Here is a 12,978-nt window from a genome sequence, read left to right as displayed (position 1 = left end):
ATTTTGCAGATTGGATGTACTACATCCATGGAAGCTGGCATTGGAGTGCTTTAGTTATAGTTTTTATTTGAGTTGATGAACAATGTGGAACTATATGTATATGTATATATGGATGAACAATATAAGTGGAACTATATGTATGTATATATGGATGAAACTTTGTATGTGTTGGTTCTTTCGATATATGGGATGTACATTGATGAACAAATGGCATTGATGAACTTTATATGTATAATATATATGTGCTGTGAAATAGAAAAATAAACAAAAATGTGACAATATTGTCTCTTCGCCGTCTGCCAGCTGATGGCAAAGGCCTTTGCCATTAGGCAGCTAACGGCAAAGGTGCCACGTGGCACCCAGCTGTGCAACCTGGGCAGCAGCAGCTGGCCATATGGGCTCTTTGTCGTCCGCTGCCTCGGGAGGGTGACCGCAAAGCGGTAGGGAGGTAGACGGAAAAGAAGCCGACAGGCGCTGGCCCAACCCTGTGCTGGCCCATTGTGACAGCCCTAGAATAATTGGTTGCAATTAGTTGCATCATCATCTTGCATCATGTTAAACCCAAATGTTTTGAAATTTGGACTAACAAAACCCTAGCACCTCACCTCACTAAAGGAAATTCTACTAAGTGTGATTTTTAATGAACCCAAAATGGTTTTTAGAAATGTTCATCTTTTCTGATAAATGTTGGCAACAACATTTCAGTGATGACTTTTATTTTCAATAACTTTTGACATTTAAATTAATCCACAAAAGGCACTGGAAATTGCCAAAACAAATAACTATAAATATTTAGTTATTTCAAAAATACTAAATCTTTTTGTGGAACTTGGAAATAGTCCCAAAAAAACCCCACAAATGATTTCAATATTTTGTCCTAGGGTTGGAGCCAAAACAAATAAAAACAAATGCTAGAAAGTAAATAAAAATAGAAAAGGAAAAGAGAGAGAGAGCTATCCTATGCTTACCTGCTGGCCCAGCCCACGAGGGGCACCCGTGTCTTCTACATCTTGCCAGAAGGTAGAGGAGAAGCAGGGGACGGCGAGCTCGTGAGGGCGCCACCTCCTCCTTGCATGCTTGGCCCTCCTAGCCAGCGCGACGCCTCGCCCCCGTGCCTCTCTTCTCTTCCTCTCCCGGACCCTCTGCCTTATCTTCTTCCTTCCTCTCTCCCTCCCTTTTTTCCCTCTGCCTCTCTCTGCTAAGGGGTGTTGCCGCCATCGATTCGCTGCCTCCGGCGTGTCTCTGAGCTCGCCACCGGTGCCAGAAGGTTCGCAGTGAGGCTCTCGATTGATTTTCCCCTCATAATCGCGTTCTCCCATCCTCTAACCCCTTCTAGCCGCGGATCCCGTGAGGACCTCGCCGTCGATCATGGCCGCCGTGGCCAGGGCTTCCCTCGCCCTGCTATGCACTGTCGAGTGCTCGGTGAGCTCGTGTTGAGCCGCAACCGGCCTCATCTCCTCCTCCCGCGCCTCCTAGCATTAGCCCCACCATGGCCAAGTCCGGCCACCGCCCGAGGTCGTCGCCGGCCTCGTTCCGGCCATCTCCTGGCCCGTGGCTAGTACGGGATGGATGCGGTCCAACCTGGGCTTCGCGTAGATGGCTTCGGCCGTCCAAATGGTCGCCGGATGGCGAAGTCCGATGAGCCCCGCCGTGTGTGGAGTCGCCGGCGTTGATCCGCCGGTGGTTCTGGCCCCTTGACCAGGGGTTTGACCTCCCTTGGGTCACCTACAGGTGGGCCTGGCCCCTGTCAAATTAGAATATTTTCAGAAATAAGTTAAACAAGATAATTAACCTAATGACCCACTGACAATGGGCCGAGACCCTAATTAGAAATAAAAGTTTAAAATTAAACCCTATTTAACACTTGTGTCACTGGCTAGTGGGCCGTGGCTGTCAGGTTTGACCTGGCCGGCCAGTTGACCTGCTGACGTCAGTGCTGATGCAATAATAGTATTTCTGTTTATAAAATAATTCCAGAAAATGCCTAAAACTTCTAAAAATCATAGAAAATATTCTGTAAGTCCAATGAAAATAATTTATATATGAAAAAGGATCATAAAAATCCAAAGAATCTGATTATGGCATTTTCATGCATGTTTGAAAAAGTTAACAACACGAAATAAGCAAAATGATGAATATGGTAAATTTAATAAATAGTTTGGAGTTGGAAATTGATACTTATTTGAATTCCACTTCAATTGTTATGACCAAACATTGGTCAATGCAAATAAGTACCTCAAAATACTAACTCCATACATGTTGGAACAATTTGTTATGAGCTTCAGGTCGAATCAATTAAAAGGGTATCCGGAAAAATAACCGGCTTGAAGTGATGTTTGGATCCTAATTCAAACCAACTTCAACTTAAGAAATGATAGCCACATTAGCCCTGCCACCTTTCATTTCATGTCTTGAGCATGCATCATAGTGTTGCATTTCCGTGAAGTAATTGTTGTTCTTTGTTGTTTGTCGGTGTTGTTCCCCCTCGCTAAACGATGTTTCCGACGATATGATCGTTGACATTGATGAAGACTCATTGCTATCTTCAGACGTGTCAGGCAAGCAAACCCCCCTTGAGCATATTGATATAAACCCACCCTCTCGCTCCTGCTCTCTTTTACTGCATTAGGACAAACACGTTTCAACTGTACATGTTATCGGTAGTTGAACCCATTCCTTTGCATGACCTGATTTTGTCACAGTAAATAGTTGAAACCATTTAGCATGAGTAGCAACTGCTTGAGCCTTGATGTGCCTACTCATCCATGCTTGTTTACAATGCCTGCTATGCTTAGAGTCGTGTCGGGTCTGATCCGTCTGGATGATGAATCGGAATGGTTGTGTTCATGTCCTACAGTGCGAGAGTAAAGGTGTGAATCTGATTTGGTAAAGGTAGCGATGAGAGGCCATGTAGGAGTACATGGCGGGTTGTCTCATTGGGACCGTCCTTAAGAACTGAGTTCTGTGTATGTTATCCAAGACAAGATACTACCATGCATTGGGCCCTGAAATATGACCCCGCTCGACTTATTAATTGCCTAGATCCCTGTCCAGGAGTTGCAATTAGTTTTTGGTGTTTGTAGGAAAAGTGTTGGCGGCCGTGTTTAGCTCTGAACGACGGGGTAGGCTTCACTACGGTTGATACACGGTGGCACCGTGTACCAAGTGGAACCTGAATGGTGGGCTTCGGAACCCTGCACACATCGTTTGGGGCCGTAGTGGAAACCTCAGCGGGACTTCCTTGTGGGTTCAGTCTCAAATAGGCGATAAACCTGGACTAGGGTCTTGTGTTGTTAACGGTCGTGGCCGACACCCACGCCAGTGCTTCCGCTTGAAGGTTGCCGAGATGCATGACGTGCATATGGTGCTAAGTGGTGGGAGCATGTGTGAAGAAGTATACCCCTGCAGGGTGATTTAATCTGTTCGAATAGCCGCGTCCTCGGATATGGACTACTTGGAAACATTACGTGGTACATAGACAATTTAAATGGATACTTTAAAAGATGCAAGATAAGTGTGAGTGCTATGGAAGGACTTCTCGTAGGGAAACGAGAGTGGATCCATAGTGGTGTATTGAATTGGTGAATATGTGGACTCGTGTGCGTTATCCCACCTCAAAGAAAGAACTTGTAGTCGTAGTACAGGTTAGCCAAGAGTCAAAGCTGGCTTGCTGCAATCAAGCCCCACAATCCTTTCATTGAAACATGATGCATATGTAGATAGTTCTGATGTAAGACTTGCTGAGTACCTTTGTACTCACGGTTGCTTTATTTATGTTCTTGCAGAGAAGACTTAGACTCATTAAAAGGTTCTATGCGATGTGTTCGATGTTGACCGGAATAGCTTGAGGATCCCAGACAGAGGTCTGGCTCCTTTGGTAGGGTCGTAGTAGCTTTTCAGGCTCTTCAAGCCACTTTTAGTAGATGTCTGTACCCAGACATGATTTGCTTCCGCTTATTGTTTGTATGACTTGAGTGTCGGGTCACGAGACCCCTGTTTGTAATATCATACTATGTTGACTCTTATGAGTCTTTAATAAATGCTTGAGTCATAGAGTTGTGTTGTGATGCCATGTTGTATCTACACATATCGTGCATAATGTGTGTAAGTTTGAAATGCATTATATGTGTGGGATTCGACACCTAGTTGTTTGCCTTAGTAGTACTCTTTACAGGGAAATGCCTCTTTGTGATTCCATCGGGCCTTGGTAGCTTGCTACTGCTCGGAACACATTGATTGACCGGCATGTATCCTTCTTTGCTGCTGTGTCTGTCCCCTCGGGGAAATGTCACGCAGTGTAATGGAGTCCTTGTAGCTTGCTACGACTCGTCTACACACGCTGATGACCGACACCTGCCTTGCTGGGTTATGTATGCATGTCCCTGTACGGATGTACCGCTTGGGTTTATAACTTGTCATGTCGACCCGGGTTCTTTGTCGTTCGAACGCTAGCAACATATTCATATACGTGAGCCAAAATACGCAAACGGTCCCGGCCAAGGTAAGGTGGCAGCCGTGGAGTTTACCGTGCGTGAGGCCGCAAAGTGATGTGATGTGTTACAGGCTGGGTTCTTATGACTTAGGATCGGGGTCCCGACAGCTTTGGTAGCAGAGCTTGACTGCCTGTAGGGTAACCAAGCCAAACTGGTCGATGTTGAGTCTAGCAACTCTTTAGTTATATAAGGGAATTGTGTGTGGAAGGGAACGTAAGGCTCTTTTTACTCCTTTCCTTGTGTCATTCTTATTCTGAGTCACCCTCTTCTTTATTCTACGGGGTTTACGAATTAGGCTTTCTCATCTATTCATTAGGATGACGAGTTACTATGTTGGAGACCTATAGAGAAGTTGTTGTCTTCCTGGATCAGTGTCTCCATAAGAATTCAATTGTTATGTTGTTAATTTTCTCGCAGGTTGCCTCATATTTCATGCCCGTACAGCCGTTATGCTGTCCGAGTTTTCCAAAGTTCCCAAATAGTCTGATGCAATTGCAAATTCCCTCCTCCTGAGCTAATGTCTTTGGCCGGACAAAGCACACTAATAATTGTGTTGAGGTACTTTATTACCTCGATGTTTTGTTGAAGTATTAGGAAAACCTGTTACTCCGAAAACTACCCAATAGTCCAGATGTGTGGTATGTCTTCCAGTGTGATAGTTCTGGCCACCATTTTCCAAAAACATCTCGTGATGTTAAATAGCTCGTAGGTACTCTATTTCTGGGTCTCTAAATCCAAGGATCATTCTGCTCATCTCTGTTGGTAGTGTTGCTAGTTCCTCTAGGATGATTAGTAACCTTGTTGTAGTCCTCAACGTGCGTGGTATATCATTCTTCCAATACCATGGACCATCTCTGTCAAAAGTCCTTCATGAACTTAAGATCATAATAAGAGTGCTCGTGAAGAGTTCTCTACTCCATATTGTGATTTTGCCTACTCCTCTCTTCTGCATGGGTTATCTGGAAGAATTATGTTGAACTCTTTCGACATTCTAATCCATGCATCCATCACTCAAGAAATCATGTGCTTTTGAGTTGCCCTCTTTAGTTGGATTTTGACCTTCATCATTGAAAGGATAGTCAAGAGTAGTTGTGCATTCATGTCATCGATGTCTTCTATTTTGTGGTCTGTCAAGTTGTTCTATTCTCGAAAGACTGGGAGAAGCAAACTCCAGTACCACATCCATTTCTTGGATTGGGTCAAAGTAGTTGTATTCCGCAGATCGAAATGCCAAACCAGCTTTTGTTCTGTTCTATCTTGGAGTATTACCCGCGTAAATAAATAAATACCCCAAAACAATTCTAGAAAGATAATATATTAGCATGGAACAACTACGTTGGAGACGTATCAGGACTATCTTCTGGACTTGATGCAACAATGAGGATTTCCAGCTAGGTTCAGAAATTGGCTTGCCGCTCTCTTGGCGTTGTCCTCCTTGCGGGTTATTCTAAATGGCATTCCGGGAGACCCAATCAAACTTGGGAAGGGGGTCCATCAAGGGTACCCTCTCTCCCGCTTGCCTTCTGTCATCGCCATCATCTTGTTGCAACAATTGCTTGCGAAAGCCAATGATCACGGACTTCTCCACCGCATGCAGGGCCACACCACCATGTTGCGTACCTCACTTTACTCCGATGATGCCACAATCTTCGTTGCACCCTTTAAAGAGGACACTCATCAGTTAGCTACTATTTTGACGAGTTTTGGGGGGGTCACTCGAGTGGTCGCCAATTCCATCAAGAGTGACGTGTCCCCGATCCATTGTGCTAACCTTGACCTCGATGCAATTCTTGAGAGCTTCCCGACAAAGAAGATGGGATTTCCCATGATATACCTGGGGCTTCCAGTTTCCACTCACAACCTCAAGAGTTCTGATTGTCAATTCCTCGTGGACAAGGTGGTAGCCAAGCTTCCGCTGTGGCAAGGAAATAACATAAATACTGCTGGACGGTACTACCCTTGTCAAATATGTTTTGACTTATATTGTGATATTCCACATCAACGCTCTTGATGTGCCTCCGAGCACCAAAAAAAGCATAATAAATATTAAATGGGCTCTCCTTTGGACGGGGACCATTCATGGAAACAAATGCAAAGTTAACTGGAAAGTGGTTTGTTGGTCCACAAACCCGAGTAGCCTAGGTATCCCCGACCTCGATAAATTCTCTTGGGAGCTCACGATTTGTTGGTTATGGTTTTCTTGGGAGGACCCTCTTAGGGGTTGGTGGCCTCGAAACTCCATGTGATGACAAGGACTAGGACCTTTTCTATGCAGCCACGAATATCACAATTGGGGATGGTTTGAAGGCGAGTTTTTGGCATTCCCCTTGGCTAAATGGTCTAGATCCTAAAGTCATCACTCCGAGCATTTTTTCCCTTTCCAAGCGCAACAACAGCTCCGTAGCTAAAGTGATGTCTAACAATGATTTGGTCAGACTTATTAACTTGCATGGCGGCCTTTCAGTTATCCATCTCCAAAAAATTTGTGTTCTTTGGTCGAGAGTCCAACAAATCAATCTTGCTCGAGACATTAGTAACATAATTCTCTCGAAATTCAGGGCGGATGTTTGCTACTCTGCGGCCACAACATACAGGACGCAATTCGCTAGTTTGATCTAGTCTGCATTTCGTAGATAGTTTGGAAGAATTGGGTGCCCCTAAGATTAAACTCTTCTCCTGGCTCCTCCTACAAGATATAATCTGGAGTGTTGACATGCAGCAGCACACAGGATGGCCTAACTATGGCCTTTGTCATATTTGCAAGCAGAACCCAGAGTTCGTGGCATATTTTATGTTCAAATGTCGTTTTACTATCATGAAGTGGAACTTCATTTTTGGTTGGTTGGGTTGGAAATCTTAGACCCTCTCTTGGGTCGATGAAAGCATATATGCTCCTTTGGTGATTTTGATAATTCTTGACAACATACATTTTATTTTGGACTAATACTTTTACCTAGTATATTTCACATATAGTCCACATATAGGATTTGCTATGGATTGTGAGGAGAAGCCCCAAGGAAGGAAAGTAACATGATTAGCCAAGCTTCAAGCTTCAAGACTCTACATTTTATATTTTGTGAGAAATCATATTTGAGTCCATAGGAAAGCCAGTACTATTAAAAGGGTATGGGGTGACGATGATGATCTAGTTGCTCAAGTGCTTAGAGTTAGACACCAAAAATACTCACGAAGTTCTCCCAGAAATATTTTGTCCAAACCCTAAATATCCAAAATTCGGTGCCACAAACTATCTGTTCGGCCATACCGAGTTTTACATGAGACACATCCCATGCCAAACCCTAGAGTCTTAGTACCGCCAAGTGCCATTTTGGTGCAACTGAAATCAGTTCCCCTAGCTCTGTTAACCAACTTCTTAAAATCAGAATTTTCGAGTTTTGATAATCCATCCCATCAAATTGAGGAAACTCACTAGGCCAGCCAAAATTGGTACCACTGAGATTCATATACCGGTCTCGCCAAAAATATAAAAGTTGCCACATTTATCACAAGTTGGTTCCACCGAGTTTCACTTCGGTTTCACAGAGGAAATAATGTTGGGAAATAATGTTGTAATAGTTTGATTTTTGGAGATGCCTATATATACCCCTCCACCACCTCTCATTCACACAGGAAGCACTCAGAACGACCCAACACTTGTCATATTCATTTTTCTGAGAGAGTCACCTACTCATATGTTGAGATCAAGATATTCCATTGCTACCATATGAATCTTGATTTCTAGCCTCCGGAAGTTTCTTTCCACCCAATCAATCTCTTCTACCCAAGGCAAATTTGAGCGAGAGTGATTGAGTGTTGTGGAGACTATCTTTTGAAGCACAAGAGAAAGGAGTCCATCATACTACCACATCTATTACCTTTTGGAGAGTGGCGTCTCCTAGATTGGTTAGGTGTCACTTGGAAGCCTCCTACTTCGTGTTGTGGAGTTGAACCAAGAAGTTTGTAAGGGAAAGGAGATCACCTACTTCATTAAGATTCCCGAGTGAGGCTAGTTCTTCGTGGACGTAAGTTGTGATGGAATAGACAAGGTTTCTTCTTCGTGGAACCTTCATGAGTTGATCCCTCTGTGGACTCACGCGGATGTTACCCTCCATGGGTTGAAGTCTCCATCAACATGGACGTACAATAGCACCACCTTCGCAACCATGCCAAAAGTAATTATGTCAATCTTTGTGTTTGATCTTCCTAATCTCTACTCCTTACTTTACATGTGCATGTCTTTACTTTCCGCTGCTATACTCGTAGACTTGCATGTGTAAGGTGTGTATGACTTGCTATAAATTCTAAAATCTACCAACAACTAAAATTGGGAAAAGGCTATGTTTTAATTCGTCAAGTAGAATGTTCACCCACCCTCTAGACATCCCTTCTAGTCATCCCACAATTGGTATCGGAGCTTTGGTGGCCATAGCCTTGCTTTAATCACCATTGGAGGAAGATGGATGTGTCTAGTTTGGGGAATCTTAGTTTTAGAGTACCTATTCTCAATCGGGAGTATTATAGTCAATGGAAAAGGTGAAAAGCTTGATATATTTGATGAAATCCATTTGAGAAAGTATATTGAAAATCCCTATGTGACTCCTATCGATCCCTTATATCCTTCTCATGATGAAGAAGTGAATACACTTTGCAATCTTAAAACGGTTAATCCCATCATTATAGGATTACCAATAATTGTGCTTAATCAAATGAAGAACTTTGAGTGTGCTTATACTTTGTGGAAAGATTTGGAGAAAATATATTCCAACTACTCCTTGAAAAATCTTCATGCCATTTTCCAAAAATCTATTGTCTTTCCCAAAATGAAGCCCAATGATCCAAACTTTGATAATTGTCTATTTAAGCTTTGTGGCCTCATGTGTGCTAAGGAATATGTCATTACCATCAATGACATCATTGTTGAAGCTATTCACGTTCATAAATTTGAACATTATTATGGTCAAAACTCTAACGAGTCTCTTGATTATTATGACGAGGATAGTCCATTTGATGATGACAATGTGGAGCATGACGACTACGATGACGACAATAAGTTTGACATCGAATACGAGAAGACAATGAGGAGCCTAAGTCTTATGGAAAATCTTAGAGACTACATGGCTGGAGGAAAGGAGTGGATACTTAATAGTGGATGCACCGATCACATGAACGGGAATAGAGACGTGTTTCAAGAGATCACACCAAACCATGGACCACGAAGGTATGTGACTTTTGGAGAAAACTCCAAGGGTAAGGTACTTGCTCTTTGTAAGGTGGCCATATCTAATGATAGTTCTATTGAAAATTTCATGCTTGTTGAATCCCTTGGCTAAAATCTTCTTTCCTTATATAGATTAGCGGACTTTGGTTTCAATGTGCTATTTATGGAAGTTGACTGCCAAGTGTTTCACTGAGATAATCATACCATGGTCTTTACTGGTTTTCGTAGTGGTGATATATAAATTGTACATTTCACTAAAAAATCCAAACCTTGTACATGTCTTATTGCGAAATCTTCTAAAGGGTTGTTATGGCATAGAAGTCATGTCGATATGCGTATTCTAGATGGGCTTATCGAAGGTGATCCTATTCTTGGTGTTAAAATTGTTTTCTTTGACAAAGATAGACTTTGTAGTGCTTGTCAAGTAGGAAAAGAAGTTGGTGGAAGTTATCCCGTGAAGAACACCATGACTACTAGAAGGCCACTCGAGCCGCTTCACATGGATCTCTTTGGTCCCAACGCTTACAAGAGCCTCGGTGGAAATTCTTTTGGTCTAGTTATAGTTGATGATTTTTCAAGATTTACGTGGGTATTCTTTCTTGATGACAAGTCGGAGGTACAAAAAATCTTCAAGAACTTCGCTCGGAAAGCCCAAAATCAGTACGAAGCGAAGATAAAGAATGTTCAAAGCGACAACAGATCGAAGTTCCAGAACACAAATGTGGATACATGTCTCGACGAAGAGGATATCTCACATGAGTTCTCAGCAACCTACACACCTCAACAAGATGGAGTTGTTGAGAGGAAGAACCGGAATCTCATAGTGATGGCTAGAACGATGTTTGATGAATACAAGACGCCAAGACACTTTTGGGCACAAGCCGTGGAAACATCTTGCCATGCCACAAACCGACTCTACCTACATAATCTACTCGGTAAAATGTCATACGAGCTACCCATCGGTAAAAACCCTAAGTTGGATACTTTAGAGTATTTGGCTCAAAGTGCTACATTCTTGTTGAGTATCGTCGTTCTAAATTTTCTCCTAAATCTCACGAAGGTTTCCTATTTGGTCATGGATCAAACTCTCACACTTACCATGTCTACAACAACTTCACTCGAAAAGTTAAAGAGACGGTAGATGTGAAGTTTGATGAATGTAATGGTTCTCAAGTCGAAACAATTGCCAAATGATGTAGGAGATAAGGAACCTTTAGAATCCAATCAAGACTTCTCCATCAGAAAAAATCATCACAAGGAGATGAAGGAAAGTACTTCATCAACACAAGTGGAAGCTCCTACTTCGCATCAAGTCGAACCACAAAACGACATGGAGGCATCCAGGAGTGGTACACGACATGATGAAGACAAGGTAGAAGTACATCATGATGATCCACCTCAACCTTCTTCAACACCACCTCAAGGAGATGTCACCTTCAAAAACAACAAAGGAAACAAATGGTGATGAGCAAGCTCCACCATCCAACAAGAAAAAGTTGTGATGAGTTCGAGCTCAAGTGAACAAGAATCATCTGCTAGATCAAATCTTCGGTGGCATACAAACAGGGAGAATCACTCGTTGTAAAACTTGTTTAGCTAATTTTTGTGAGAATTACTCATTTATCTCTAGCATTGAGCCTATGAAGGTAGAATAAGCACTTCAAGACCCGGATTGGGTGAATACCGTGCACGAAGAGCTACACAACTTAGAGAGGAATGAAGTGTGGACACTCATGGAGAAGCCCAAGGACGAGAACAACATCATTGGTACAGAATGGGTGTTTCGGAACAAGCAAGATGAAGATGGGTATGTGGTATGCAACAAGGCACGTCTTGTAGCTCCAGGTTACACGCAAGTCGAAGGTGTGGACTATGGTGAGACCTATACCCCTGTTTCTAGACTTGAATACATTCGTATCCTTCTCGCTTATACCAATCATCAAGATATTACTCTTTAGCGAATGGATATCAAAATTTCTTTTCTAAATGGTGAAATTCAAGAGGAATTTTATGGCAAACAACCACCCAGCATTGTGAACTCTAAGAAACTTAATCATGTTTATAAACTTCGTAAAGCTATATATGGTCTTAAACAAACCCTCAAGCTTGGTACAAATGCCTAACAAATTTTCTCATTGAAAAAGATTTTCAGATTGGTAAAATTCATGCAACATTATTCACTAAAAGAGTTAATAGCGAACTATTCGTTTGCCGAATTATGTCGATGATATTATCTTTGGATCTACTAACCCACATTTTAGTGAGAAGTTTGGAAGGTTGATGTCCGACAAGTATGAAATGTCCATGATGTGTGAGTTGAAATTCTTTCTTGGTTTGCAAATCAAATACACGAGAGAAGGTACGTGATGGGGTTGTACATTAGGGGTAGGCCTACGGACCTGCCTGCTTAGGCCTACCTAGGGCCCCTAATGGACACTAGTGTCCTTAAAGTCACCGGTATAGCCTCGACCTCACTCGGTTCAGGAACCGTCACTCGGTCTGCCTGGAGGCACTCGGACCACCTTGTGTCAGTCGGACGCGTCCTCGCACTCGGATCACAGCAAGGTGAAGGCACCGAAGAGGCTGCAACGGCTAAGGACTTAATCCATCACATGAAGTGAAGTGAAGACCCGCATTACCAATAACGCCGAGGGTTAAAGCTGTCGTTTCTAGTAACTTCCCTCTTTATTAGCATTAATTGCCTTGTAATTAAGCTCGGTCGATCGTGGCAGCAACTATATAAGCCACTCTCGGGCTGCACGTCAAGGGTTTAGCACTTTGTAATATTTTGCACCCCCATAAGAAAAAACTAGCTTTAGGGGTCGAGACGTAGGGTTGTTACCACTTCCGAGTGGGGCCTGAACTCGTAAATCCGAGAGCATCCGTTGCGCCTAGTTATACTTCGCCCCTTCGCTCGTACCCCTAGGTACTATTGTGAGGGTCATTCCCGCAACAGTTGGCGCCCACCGTGCGGCTGCGCGTCTAGCAAATCTAGCGCAGTTGGAGCTTTTTCACATTTTCGTCAACATGATGACACTCGGCGGAGAGATCCTCTTCGGTTCCCTTAGCTTCATCGTCGATGACTCAGCATGGCTTTAAGATGCACCACTGGACACCGACGCCCTCGCTGCACGAGGTATGTCGTATTTCAGTGTAGTTGCGCACGGAGTCCTGATCCGGGATCCATCGGTGTTGTACCACTTGGCAGCCCCGCGTCCCGCTGTTGTTCGCCGCAAGCGCTCTGGGTGCTCGCGGATGTAGCAGTGG

The sequence above is a fragment of the Hordeum vulgare genome, chromosome 2H (genome assembly GCF_904849725.1).
Source record: "Hordeum vulgare subsp. vulgare chromosome 2H, MorexV3_pseudomolecules_assembly, whole genome shotgun sequence".
Taxonomy (NCBI): domain Eukaryota; kingdom Viridiplantae; phylum Streptophyta; class Magnoliopsida; order Poales; family Poaceae; genus Hordeum; species Hordeum vulgare.
The sequence above is the reverse complement of the archived record's forward strand: the minus strand, read 5'-3'. Positions refer to the sequence as shown.